Below are 13,528 nucleotides of genomic sequence, written 5' to 3'. Positions count from 1 at the left end.
AGCGACACTCTGCCCGCTATCGAATGCGTGCGAAGCGAAAAAAATCTATACCGTTTTCGGACTGCGTGCGTATAAAACTGCTTGTGGAGGAGAGACGGTCGCTTGCATGCGCGCTTGCATACAGACACACACATACATATACATGTGTGTGTGTGTGTATCGACTGTTTGCGAGATAGCATCGTGCCGGCGGATTTAGCGGGTGAGCTTCGAGTCGAAGGTTTTTCGAGACTCCTTCGCCGTATTTTATAGACGCTGTTCACATAACTCTGTATTTATTCCGACATCTTCATCCATTCTTTTAGTCTTTTCACACGGTCCCTGTGAGATTTTTTTTATTTTTTATTTTCGAATAGAAGCGCAATCATATTTCAAGAGATTAATTAAAGAAAGAGCTGCAGGTTTCTGTTCTGTAACTTTTTAACTTGGTGTACGTAGCTCATAGTTATATAAAATAAAAATAAATAATGCGTTATTAATGTTAAAAAGTTATTCGGATCATATACTTGAGAGATATATCTATTATTTCTATTATTTTCAGATTTGAATCCCACGATCAAAATTATACGAAATTTAAATATGTGCAAAGATAATTAAATTAACAGAAATTAAATATTATATATGATACACTTGTATGCTTGGAAAAGTAGTAATTGTAGTTTCGCAAAATTACGCGAATTGTTCTTCCGGCAAAATTTTTCAGATCTCAAGATTTTTGCAAACATTTCCTACTTCAAACAATTAGTGGAAACAAACAGAAAAAAGTTTATATAATACATACGTATGCTCTTGCTCGAGATTGTAACTTTGCAAACGTTTTCGCGCTGCAAAGAGTAAAAAAAAATACCGTATGGAAACACGTGCGTATAAGTAGTTTCGTTCGCGAACATGTGTGCAAATGTGTGAAATACGGGTCCACGTCAAAAGTTTCGGAACCGAAAGTTTTCGAACTCCTTACTCGGCGACACTTATTCTCACAGTTTGTCTTTTAAATACAGTGTGCTACCTTGATATTGATTTGTAAAAAAATTGCAGCTTTTCATAAATTTTATACTACTTAGTATTTATATGCGAATTGGGGTTAAGCGTTAAGTATCTCATTAAAATAGAAAACATGAATTAAACGTGCTACAAGTGTTAGCGATAAAATACACGCATTCACATCTGGAAATCCGACCTCATAAAAATTTTATGCGATACATACGCGCGAAAAAAATCATCCATTTTACAAAGTTGCAGATGATAAAATAGGAGGCTTTTTCGTGTCTCTCGAGTGCAATGATGTCCCAAACAGAATGTGAAACGTAACGAAACGTAAAGTGAAACGATGCGTTTATGACAAGTTTTGTTGCATCTATGCATATTGCATTCGATTCTCGCAAAACCGCGCTTTTATACTAAAATATTTCATCTGCGAGAGAAATTGCATTAAATATAACTGAAACACAATGTCCAATATTAAATATAAAAATTAATACATAAATATTTAAGTATATCATACTATAACACGTGCAACGTGCAATTGTAATGTACATATTAAATAACGCATTTAATGGTTTTTATTCTCTTCTGAATGCTAAAAATAATAAGAACAAGTTTCGTAATTAAGTAATTATTGTCTTTCTTTCTTTACGTTCAAACTCTATTTTTACGCGAGGTTTTTACAAACAAACGTACTATATTCACGCAACATTTAATTTGTTTTACATGCATGACTGCTGATATGTAACGAAGTTAGACTATACAAATATATGAGCACGTTGCGAACTTTGTTGCATTTGTATATCCGTGTATTCTGAGCGGATTACAGTAGGGAATAGGTATATCTATTAATTATATTAAAGCGTCGATGTAAGTTTCTATGTCGTTAAAGTCGAACCCTCTTTCTCGCACACAAACAAAATGTATCACGCGCGCTCGCATGAATATATCCTCAACACTTCCTGCGCAAAACGCAATCATATATCTTCCAGCAGATATTTATATATATATATATATCATTAGTGGACGAGATATTTATTAGCTAAGTTTCTCCCGCGGAGAAATGAAATATCTTAGCGGGGTGATCGCGATATATACATATATTTTATGCGGAAACGTGGGCGCGTGTGCTATCGACATATCGATTTTACGCCGGAAGGCGCCGACAAAAGGGGAATCGACTTCACTCAAACGAGAACTATCCACTTGGCGTCTATGTCTTCGATGAAATATCGTTTGAATATGAATGGAACCCCAAGTCGGCGTCGCCAAGGCTCGTAGCCCCAAACTAGCAGGAAGCGCCTCGTCTCGCTCTCGTAGCTCATCGTCCAGTCTTTAAAGTCCACGCTTTATAAAGCTGATAAAACAGAGGAAGCGTCTGTTCGATCCGATCGATCGGTCTTGATCGAGAGGTCGTTACGGATGAGCGAAAGATCAACAATTGATATTAACTTCCCCGTTCTTTATGACTGTGTGTGTGTATTCTTCTTCATGATTTTATCGACTTAATTCAATTCAGTGTGACTTTGTTCTTTGCTGCGCGAAAAATCATAAAATGTTCCAGAGATAAAAGAGTATATATCATTTTTATTTCTGACATGTAAATTTCGAGATATGCAAATGGGGTGAAGCTTGTTTTCAGCAATTTGTGCAAAAGTGAATTTAATAGCATAAATTTGCAAAAATAATTTATTATTAAAATTTTTTCTCTCTCTCTCTCTCTCTTTTGCATCTGTTTATATACATATATAATTGTAAATGTTTGTTGCCTAAAGTTCAATTGCTGAAATCAATGAAATCGCGGTACACAAATGTGTACCTTGTAATTTGCTCGACTGTATTATTATCATCGTTTGTCTAATGAGCTGTAATTGATGGTTTTCGAACCGCTGCACATATAGACGACATATGTTTCGGGAGTACATCAAAGATGCAATAACCGATATCTGCGATTGTCTCTGCAACAGCATATATAAATTTCTCTTCGATTTCTCCCCTCTCGTGCAATTAACCAATGATGCAACCGTTTCGTAGCTCGAGCGAGGTACAATCAGCCGCGGGCTCGCTTTTATTACTTTGATTCCATCCGCTTTAATCTTGTTGCACGTCAACGATCAACCAAACGCAACGAGATATTAACATCGAAAAGGAGTAGTAATCCGGCTATCTAACGAAACTCGCGAACGAAATACGGTACTTCCGTAACAAAGCTTGTGCGATATGCGTAATAACATTATCGACTCGCCCCAGCCCTTAGGCGATAATACCGATTCGTATATCGTGAGTGTATTACGCGGCTAGCTTATTCCGTTTCAAATTCATAATTACGTTAAGCGCCGAAAAATTCTCGCTTCTCTCGAGATCTCGGCACAAGCTTTTGCAAAAAATATATCTTATTGAAAAATCTTTTAAAATTATATTTTTATCGCACTTGTCACTTTGATATTTGCTATTCTTGTAAATGTAAATGCGCTGTAATTCAATTAAATTTGTTCTCGAGTATATTAGTATTACTTCAGTCCACGTCATTTTTCTGTTTCAGTTGACGTCAAATTGTAAGCAGTCCGGTCAACGATTTCTGTGGATCGCTTATGAAATTCTTTTGAAAAGGAAAGTCAGCAAAATTTTGCAGCGAAAGAAGTTCAACAAAGAGTAAGTGCAATATTCACAAGTAGAAAGTTTTAAACATCCATTAATATCAAATGCGCTATCTCGTCTCATTGTCAGTCTCTTAAAGTATCGATATCACGACGATATCTAAAACGACGATGTTTCAAAATCTGCATCTGCGGATATTGATAAATTCTAATATGTACAACGAATCGTGTAAAAAAAAAAAAATTATTAGACTTCCATTTCATACTTGTAAAATAATAAATGTTTGATGAAAAATTCAGATGATTCGATATATTTCACAATCACATCTGCTTTCTTAAAATTTTTACATTATTCAGCCATAAATTCTCACAACTTGGTGCTTGCAATAATACGCTAAAAATATATGTAACCGAATAGAATGCAAATTTAATTCAATTTTCGTCAAAATTTTGTATATGTGTATGCATATCTATATATACATATATATATTCGAAAATACCAAATAACGAAATAAAAAATATGTAGCTCTGTTCTGACATTTTCCATAGTATGTACATGAAATAGAGTAGCAAATGTCACGTATTATTGTAGGAAAGATCCTATTCTGTTTTATTATTATTCGATTATACAAAAATATGTATGAACTTATGAATTTTAATGGAGTCAAATAATGCGCAGTTCAGTAAATTCACATTAATTTTTCATTGAAATAATTATACTGCGAACTGTGAAATATCGACTTATTTGCACTTCGTTACATTTCGAGAAAGAAAAAATGTACGTTAAATTTTTACATTCTCGCAAAAGAGATGTACGAAAAACACGTAACTCCTATATTCTCGAATATATAGTTCCCAAGGGACCATACGTCTCTCACAAACAATCCGAATTAATCTCGTAGTCTGTCCTACTCCATTTCGAAGAGGCGCAGTAATAAAAAATCGAAACGATATCGGGGAGGGAAAAAGTTTCACAAAATAAAGCGTCCAAATTATAAGAATGTACAAATCGTCGCTTCTTAAGAATTCGCACGCGGTACCGCGATATCACTTCCGTTTACTTACATTGCGTCCGGAGTCAATGCACCCTCTCCGAGGCCGGAGCAACGTTATGCGAGAGTCCGTACACGATTTCCGGAGCGGACGGGACAGATCACAAACTCGACGAGACGAGACGAGACGAGACAAGGCCTCTCGGTTCGAGCCGATGAGGCCCTTATTCACTTCACCCGGTTACTCTCGACGAGAGTAAATCCGCCACCACCTCCGTGTAGCCGCCCCGCTGCCGCCGCCGCCACGACGCACACTACGGGCGTATTGTGTCTCGCGCGCGTGTACTACCGCCCGTGGTTGGCAAAAGAAAAAAAAAGGGAGAGCGAAGAAAGCATCGCCACCACCACCGCCGCCACCGCCGCCGCCGCCGCCTCCGCCGCCGGTTTTATAATCAATATTAGTTGACAGAGAATCCGCGCCGCGTCGCCCCTTTGTGGGAGCCGACTAGTGGGGGAGAGGAAAGTGGGGGAGGCGAATGAGAGCGGCGGTCTCTTCTTTATCAGCGTGCTTGCGCAAGCGATAAGGCGATAAGCTGCTTGGTGGCGACGTGTTCACATCGACGGTCGACGGTTTAACCCTTGAACCCTCAAGGGGTTGTTCAACCTTTCTTCCCGAATATATTTTTTTTTAAGTAGTAAAGATCGGGGACGAAGTAGACATACGTAAACGCGTTATTTCGCGAACTTTTGTTGGTTTGAGACTGCTAAATTACAGTAATTGCTTTCATATACTACATGTTTTGAAGAAGGCAGAAAGAAAGGAAAATAAAGAAAAAAGATATGAATAATATTTTAAAAATCTCTATTCCCGAATACATTTTTTTTAAGTAGTAAAGATCGGGGAAAAAGTAGACGCGTTATTTCGCGAACATTTGTTGGTTTGAGACTGCTAAATTACAGTAATTGCTCTCATATACTACATGTTTCGAAGAAGACAGAAAGAAAGGAAGGTAAAGAAAAAGATATCAATAATATTTTAAAAATCTCTATTCCCGAATACATTTTTTTTAAGTAGTAAAGATCGGGGAAAAAGTAGACGCGTTATTTCGCGAACATTTGTTGGTTTGAGACTGCTAAATTACAGTAATTGCTCTCATATACTACATGTTTCGAAGAAGACAGAAAGAAAGGAAGATAAAGAAAAAGATATCAATAATATTTTAAAAATCTCTATTCCCGAATACATTTTTTTTAAGTAGTAAAGATCGGGGAAAAAGTAGACGCGTTATTTCGCGAACATTTGTTGGTTTGAGACTGCTAAATTACAGTAATTGCTCTCATATACTACATGTTTCGAAGAAGACAGAAAGAAAGGAAGATAAAGAAAAAGATATCAATAATATTTTAAAAATCTCTATTCCCGAATACATTTTTTTTAAGTAGTAAAGATCGGGGAAAAAGTAGACGCGTTATTTCGCGAACATTTGTTGGTTTGAGACTGCTAAATTACAGTAATTGCTCTCATATACTACATGTTTCGAAGAAGACAGAAAGAAAGGAAGGTAAAGAAAAAGATATCAATAATATTTTAAAAATCTCTATTCTCGAATACATTTTTTTTAAGTAGTAAAGATCGGGGAAAAAGTAGACGCGTTATTTCGCGAACATTTGTTGGTTTGAGACTGCTAAATTACAGTAATTGCTTTCATATACTACATGTTTCGAAGAAGACAGAAAGAAAGGAAGATAAAGAAAAAGATATCAATAATATTTTAAAAATCTCTATTCCCGAATACATTTTTTTTAAGTAGTAAAGATCGGGGAAAAAGTAGACGCGTTATTTCGCGAACATTTGTTGGTTTGAGACTGCTAAATTACAGTAATTGCTCTCATATACTACATGTTTCGAAGAAGACAGAAAGAAAGGAAGGATAAAGAAAAAGATATCAATAATATTTTAAAAATCTCTATTCCCGAATACATTTTTTTTAAGTAGTAAAGATCGGGGAAAAAGTAGACGCGTTATTTCGCGAACATTTGTTGGTTTGAGACTGCTAAATTACAGTAATTGCTCTCATATACTACATGTTTCGAAGAAGACAGAAAGAAAGGAAGGTAAAGAAAAAGATATCAATAATATTTTAAAAATCTCTATTCCCGAATACATTTTTTTTAAGTAGTAAAGATCGGGGAAAAAGTAGACGCGTTATTTCGCGAACATTTGTTGGTTTGAGACTGCTAAATTACAGTAATTGCTCTCATATACTACATGTTTCGAAGAAGACAGAAAGAAAGGAAGGTAAAGAAAAAGATATCAATAATATTTTAAAAATCTCTATTCCCGAATACATTTTTTTAAGTAGTAAAGATCGGGGAAAAAGTAGACGCGTTATTTCGCGAACATTTGTTGGTTTGAGACTGCTAAATTACAGTAATTGCTCTCATATACTACATGTTTCGAAGAAGACAGAAAGAAAGGAAGATAAAGAAAAAGATATCAATAATATTTTAAAAATCTCTATTCCCGAATACATTTTTTTTAAGTAGTAAAGATCGGGGAAAAAGTAGACGCGTTATTTCGCGAACATTTGTTGGTTTGAGACTGCTAAATTACAGTAATTGCTCTCATATACTACATGTTTCGAAGAAGACAGAAAGAAAGGAAGGTAAAGAAAAAGATATCAATAATATTTTAAAAATCTCTATTCTCGAATACATTTTTTTTAAGTAGTAAAGATCGGGGAAAAAGTAGACGCGTTATTTCGCGAACATTTGTTGGTTTGAGACTGCTAAATTACAGTAATTGCTCTCATATACTACATGTTTCGAAGAAGACAGAAAGAAAGGAAGATAAAGAAAAAGATATCAATAATATTTTAAAAATCTCTATTCCCGAATACATTTTTTTTAAGTAGTAAAGATCGGGGAAAAAGTAGACGCGTTATTTCGCGAACATTTGTTGGTTTGAGACTGCTAAATTACAGTAATTGCTCTCATATACTACATGTTTCGAAGAAGACAGAAAGAAAGGAAGGTAAAGAAAAAGATATCAATAATATTTTAAAAATCTCTATTCCCGAATACATTTTTTTTAAGTAGTAAAGATCGGGGAAAAAGTAGACGCGTTATTTCGCGAACATTTGTTGGTTTGAGACTGCTAAATTACAGTAATTGCTCTCATATACTACATGTTTCGAAGAAGACAGAAAGAAAGGAAGGTAAAGAAAAAGATATCAATAATATTTTAAAAATCTCTATTCCCGAATACATTTTTTTTAAGTAGTAAAGATCGGGGAAAAAGTAGACGCGTTATTTCGCGAACATTTGTTGGTTTGAGACTGCTAAATTACAGTAATTGCTCTCATATACTACATGTTTCGAAGAAGACAGAAAGAAAGGAAGATAAAGAAAAAGATATCAATAATATTTTAAAAATCTCTATTCCCGAATACATTTTTTTTTAAGTAGTAAAGATCGGGGAAAAAGTAGACGCGTTATTTCGCGAACATTTGTTGGTTTGAGACTGCTAAATTACAGTAATTGCTCTCATATACTATATGTTTCGAAGAAAACAGAAAGAAAGGAAGGTAAAGAAAAAGATATCAATAATATTTTAAAAATCTCTATTCTCGAATACATTTTTTTTAAGTAGTAAAGATCGGGGAAAAAGTAGACGCGTTATTTCGCGAACATTTGTTGGTTTGAGACTGCTAAATTACAGTAATTGCTTTCATATACTACATGTTTCGAAGAAGACAGAAAGAAAGGAAGATAAAGAAAAAGATATCAATAATATTTTAAAAATCTCTATTCCCGAATACATTTTTTTTAAGTAGTAAAGATCGGGGAAAAAGTAGACGCGTTATTTCGCGAACATTTGTTGGTTTGAGACTGCTAAATTACAGTAATTGCTCTCATATACTACATGTTTCGAAGAAGACAGAAAGAAAGGAAGGTAAAGAAAAAGATATCAATAATATTTTAAAAATCTCTATTCCCGAATACATTTTTTTTAAGTAGTAAAGATCGGGGAAAAAGTAGACGCGTTATTTCGCGAACATTTGTTGGTTTGAGACTGCTAAATTACAGTAATTGCTCTCATATACTACATGTTTCGAAGAAGACAGAAAGAAAGGAAGATAAAGAAAAAGATATCAATAATATTTTAAAAATCTCTATTCCCGAATACATTTTTTTTAAGTAGTAAAGATCGGGGAAAAAGTAGACGCGTTATTTCGCGAACATTTGTTGGTTTGAGACTGCTAAATTACAGTAATTGCTCTCATATACTACATGTTTCGAAGAAGACAGAAAGAAAGGAAGATAAAGAAAAAGATATCAATAATATTTTAAAAATCTCTATTCCCGAATACATTTTTTTTAAGTAGTAAAGATCGGGGAAAAAGTAGACGCGTTATTTCGCGAACATTTGTTGGTTTGAGACTGCTAAATTACAGTAATTGCTCTCATATACTACATGTTTCGAAGAAGACAGAAAGAAAGGAAGGTAAAGAAAAAGATATCAATAATATTTTAAAAATCTCTATTCTCGAATACATTTTTTTTAAGTAGTAAAGATCGGGGAAAAAGTAGACGCGTTATTTCGCGAACATTTGTTGGTTTGAGACTGCTAAATTACAGTAATTGCTTTCATATACTACATGTTTCGAAGAAGACAGAAAGAAAGGAAGATAAAGAAAAAGATATCAATAATATTTTAAAAATCTCTATTCCCGAATACATTTTTTTTAAGTAGTAAAGATCGGGGAAAAAGTAGACGCGTTATTTCGCGAACATTTGTTGGTTTGAGACTGCTAAATTACAGTAATTGCTCTCATATACTATATGTTTCGAAGAAAACAGAAAGAAAGGAAGGTAAAGAAAAAGATATCAATAATATTTTAAAAATCTCTATTCCCGAATACATTTTTTTTAAGTAGTAAAGATCGGGGAAAAAGTAGACGCGTTATTTCGCGAACATTTGTTGGTTTGAGACTGCTAAGTTACAGTAATTGCTCTCATATACTACATGTTTCTAAGAAGAAAGAAAGAAAGGAAGATAAAGAAACAGATATCAATCATATTTTAAAAATCTCTATTCCCGAATACATTTTTTTTTAAGTAGTAAAGATCGGGGAAAAAGTAGACGCGTTATTTCGCGAACATTTGTTGGTTTGAGACTGCTAAATTACAGTAATTGCTTTCATATACTACATGTTTCGAAGAAGACAGAAAGAAAGGAAGATAAAGAAAAAGATATCAATAATATTTTAAAAATCTCTATTCCCGAATACATTTTTTTTAAGTAGTAAAGATCGGGGAAAAAGTAGACGCGTTATTTCGCGAACATTTGTTGGTTTGAGACTGCTAAATTACAGTAATTGCTCTCATATACTACATGTTTCGAAGAAGACAGAAAGAAAGGAAGATAAAGAAAAAGATATCAATAATATTTTAAAAATCTCTATTCCCGAATACATTTTTTTTAAGTAGTAAAGATCGGGGAAAAAGTAGACGCGTTATTTCGCGAACATTTGTTGGTTTGAGACTGCTAAATTACAGTAATTGCTCTCATATACTACATGTTTCGAAGAAGACAGAAAGAAAGGAAGGTAAAGAAAAAGATATCAATAATATTTTAAAAATCTCTATTCCCGAATACATTTTTTTTAAGTAGTAAAGATCGGGGAAAAAGTAGACGCGTTATTTCGCGAACATTTGTTGGTTTGAGACTGCTAAATTACAGTAATTGCTCTCATATACTACATGTTTCGAAGAAGACAGAAAGAAAGGAAGGTAAAGAAAAAGATATCAATAATATTTTAAAAATCTCTATTCCCGAATACATTTTTTTTAAGTAGTAAAGATCGGGGAAAAAGTAGACGCGTTATTTCGCGAACATTTGTTGGTTTGAGACTGCTAAATTACAGTAATTGCTCTCATATACTACATGTTTCGAAGAAGACAGAAAGAAAGGAAGGTAAAGAAAAAGATATCAATAATATTTTAAAAATCTCTATTCCCGAATACATTTTTTTTAAGTAGTAAAGATCGGGGAAAAAGTAGACGCGTTATTTCGCGAACATTTGTTGGTTTGAGACTGCTAAATTACAGTAATTGCTCTCATATACTACATGTTTCGAAGAAGACAGAAAGAAAGGAAGGATAAAGAAAAAGATATCAATAATATTTTAAAAATCTCTATTCCCGAATACATTTTTTTTAAGTAGTAAAGATCGGGGAAAAAGTAGACGCGTTATTTCGCGAACATTTGTTGGTTTGAGACTGCTAAATTACAGTAATTGCTCTCATATACTACATGTTTCGAAGAAGACAGAAAGAAAGGAAGGTAAAGAAAAAGATATCAATAATATTTTAAAAATCTCTATTCCCGAATACATTTTTTTTAAGTAGTAAAGATCGGGGAAAAAGTAGACGCGTTATTTCGCGAACATTTGTTGGTTTGAGACTGCTAAATTACAGTAATTGCTCTCATATACTATATGTTTCGAAGAAAACAGAAAGAAAGGAAGGTAAAGAAAAAGATATCAATAATATTTTAAAAATCTCTATTCCCGAATACATTTTTTTTAAGTAGTAAAGATCGGGGAAAAAGTAGACGCGTTATTTCGCGAACATTTGTTGGTTTGAGACTGCTAAATTATAATAATTGCTTTCATATACTACATGTTTCGAAGAAGACAGAAAGAAAGGAAGATAAAGAAAAAGATATCAATAATATTTTAAAAATCTCTATTCCCGAATACATTTTTTTTAAGTAGTAAAGATCGGGGAAAAAGTAGACGCGTTATTTCGCGAACATTTGTTGGTTTAAGACTGCTAAATTACAGTAATTGCTCTCATATACTATATGTTTCGAAGAAAACAGAAAGAAAGGAAGGTAAAGAAAAAGATATCAATAATATTTTAAAAATCTCTATTCTCGAATACATTTTTTTTAAGTAGTAAAGATCGGGGAAAAAGTAGACGCGTTATTTCGCGAACATTTGTTGGTTTGAGACTGCTAAATTACAGTAATTGCTTTCATATACTACATGTTTCGAAGAAGACAGAAAGAAAGGAAGATAAAGAAAAAGATATCAATAATATTTTAAAAATCTCTATTCCCGAATACATTTTTTTTAAGTAGTAAAGATCGGGGAAAAAGTAGACGCGTTATTTCGCGAACATTTGTTGGTTTAAGACTGCTAAATTACAGTAATTGCTCTCATATACTATATGTTTCGAAGAAGACAGAAAGAAAGGAAGGTAAAGAAAAAGATATCAATAATATTTTAAAAATCTCTATTCTCGAATACATTTTTTTTAAGTAGTAAAGATCGGGGAAAAAGTAGACGCGTTATTTCGCGAACATTTGTTGGTTTGAGACTGCTAAATTACAGTAATTGCTCTCATATACTATATGTTTCGAAGAAAACAGAAAGAAAGGAAGGTAAAGAACAAGATATCAATAATATTTTAAAAATCTCTATTCTCGAATACATTTTTTTTAAGTAGTAAAGATCGGGGAAAAAGTAGCCATACGTAAACGCGTTATTTCGCGAACATTTGTTAGAGTTTGAGACTGCAGTTTTTCAAAAATAATTTTTTTTTATTTAAAGAACTAAAATTCAATGTTCACCGGATGTATAAACGTTTCGTCTTTGCGCTAGAAATTAACGATTAATTGTGTATCTACCGAGACAGATCTCCTTTTGCCACACACAGTCAACAATGTTATTTTCGCATAATTTGTAATTTGTATTAATTTATTCCAATGAAAAGGCAGCAGACTTGTTGTGAATGAATTATTCTGAAAATAATTTCCTTGAGTTTTCTAAAAAGATTTATTGATCTGTATCTTCTCTGTGAAAATTCTTTATTTCTCTTAGAAGGATGCAAATTTTAAAATTGTTCTACTTACAAATATCAATTGCTCTTTCAACATTTCTCAGACAGTTGCCTAAAATTTAATGAATAAACTATTGTTAAAGAAAGTAAATGCTCTGTATCGATTGGATTAATTTGACGTTGCCGTGAGAATTTGAATGTTCATCCAATCGTGTTGCAGGGAGGAAAATGAGTTTATCGTATTATCGTCGAATCGATTTTGTAGCGAGAAGGTAACGAATGTTGCGTTCCGTTTTAATTGGAATTAGCCATGCACATAATTTTTCAATCGTATCTCAATAATAAGTTGTAAATTTCATATTTCGGGATGGACATTTGTTTTTTTTTTTCTTTTTTTTCAATATTAATTGAAGATAATAAAATATGTTTTTTATTAATGGAAATATCATTGAGCATAAAAATTATTTAGCACAGATCTCCATCTATCCTGCGTATATTAAAGAAGAGATAAAACTACATAGCTCTGTTACATCTACGCAAGGAATATAGAACGTTTATGATCAGACATCATTACATTGTCTCCTTTTGTAAAAATGATCTCAATTATGAAATCAAAAATTATTCGCCTATTTCAATAAATATACTTTACGATATTTATATGCATGACAAAAAAGCGAACAGAGATTTTTTATCACAAAAGTCTGCATGTTCCCCATTTTTCGCGAAGGAAAAAAAAATACTTTTACGATGTCAAATTTCGCATAATATATAAATAATCCTACGGCTGTCTGGTTGAGGTGAAACTGACAGCAGGGTGTGTCATTTTTAAAAGAATCGGCCGGCGGTCAAGTTGCACGGAATGTTCGTCAGAGGCGCGTCGATCCAGGGACGACGCCGACGCCGACGCCGACGTCGACGTCGACGTCGGACTTTGCACGCCATCTCGGCGACGCCGGCTCCGATGGAGGCGAAGATTAACACCGCACGTCGATGGGTTATCCGCGGAGTTTTCTCCCAAGGGAGATTATCCCTTGGTTCATTGCGGAACAATTTTCGAGGGTCGTAAAAAGAGTTTGCAAGGGCGGAAGGTACAAAGTTCGGGAAAAAT

At 33.7% G+C, this 13,528-nt stretch overlaps 1 protein-coding gene and 1 long non-coding RNA gene across 23 annotated transcripts in view; one reads left to right on the top strand and one right to left on the bottom strand.

The window, feature by feature from the left end:
• Positions 1-13,528, top strand: part of LOC114946612 (uncharacterized) — a 110,244-nt gene that overhangs the window by 16,430 nt on the left and 80,286 nt on the right. Inside the window, exon 2 of the long non-coding RNA XR_003822658.2 lies at positions 3,523-3,632. This is a non-coding gene — a long non-coding RNA (uncharacterized LOC114946612). The remainder of the gene's footprint in view (positions 1-3,522; positions 3,633-13,528) is intronic.
• Positions 1-13,528, bottom strand: part of LOC114946604 (uncharacterized) — a 190,512-nt gene that overhangs the window by 96,987 nt on the left and 79,997 nt on the right. The gene's annotated exons all lie outside the window — the stretch shown is intronic.

This window comes from Nylanderia fulva, unplaced genomic scaffold (assembly GCF_048542155.1).
Source record: "Nylanderia fulva isolate GAGA-0341 unplaced genomic scaffold, ASM4854215v1 Scaffold9, whole genome shotgun sequence".
NCBI lineage: Eukaryota > Metazoa > Arthropoda > Insecta > Hymenoptera > Formicidae > Nylanderia > Nylanderia fulva.
The sequence above is the reverse complement of the archived record's forward strand: the minus strand, read 5'-3'. Positions and strand labels throughout refer to the sequence as shown.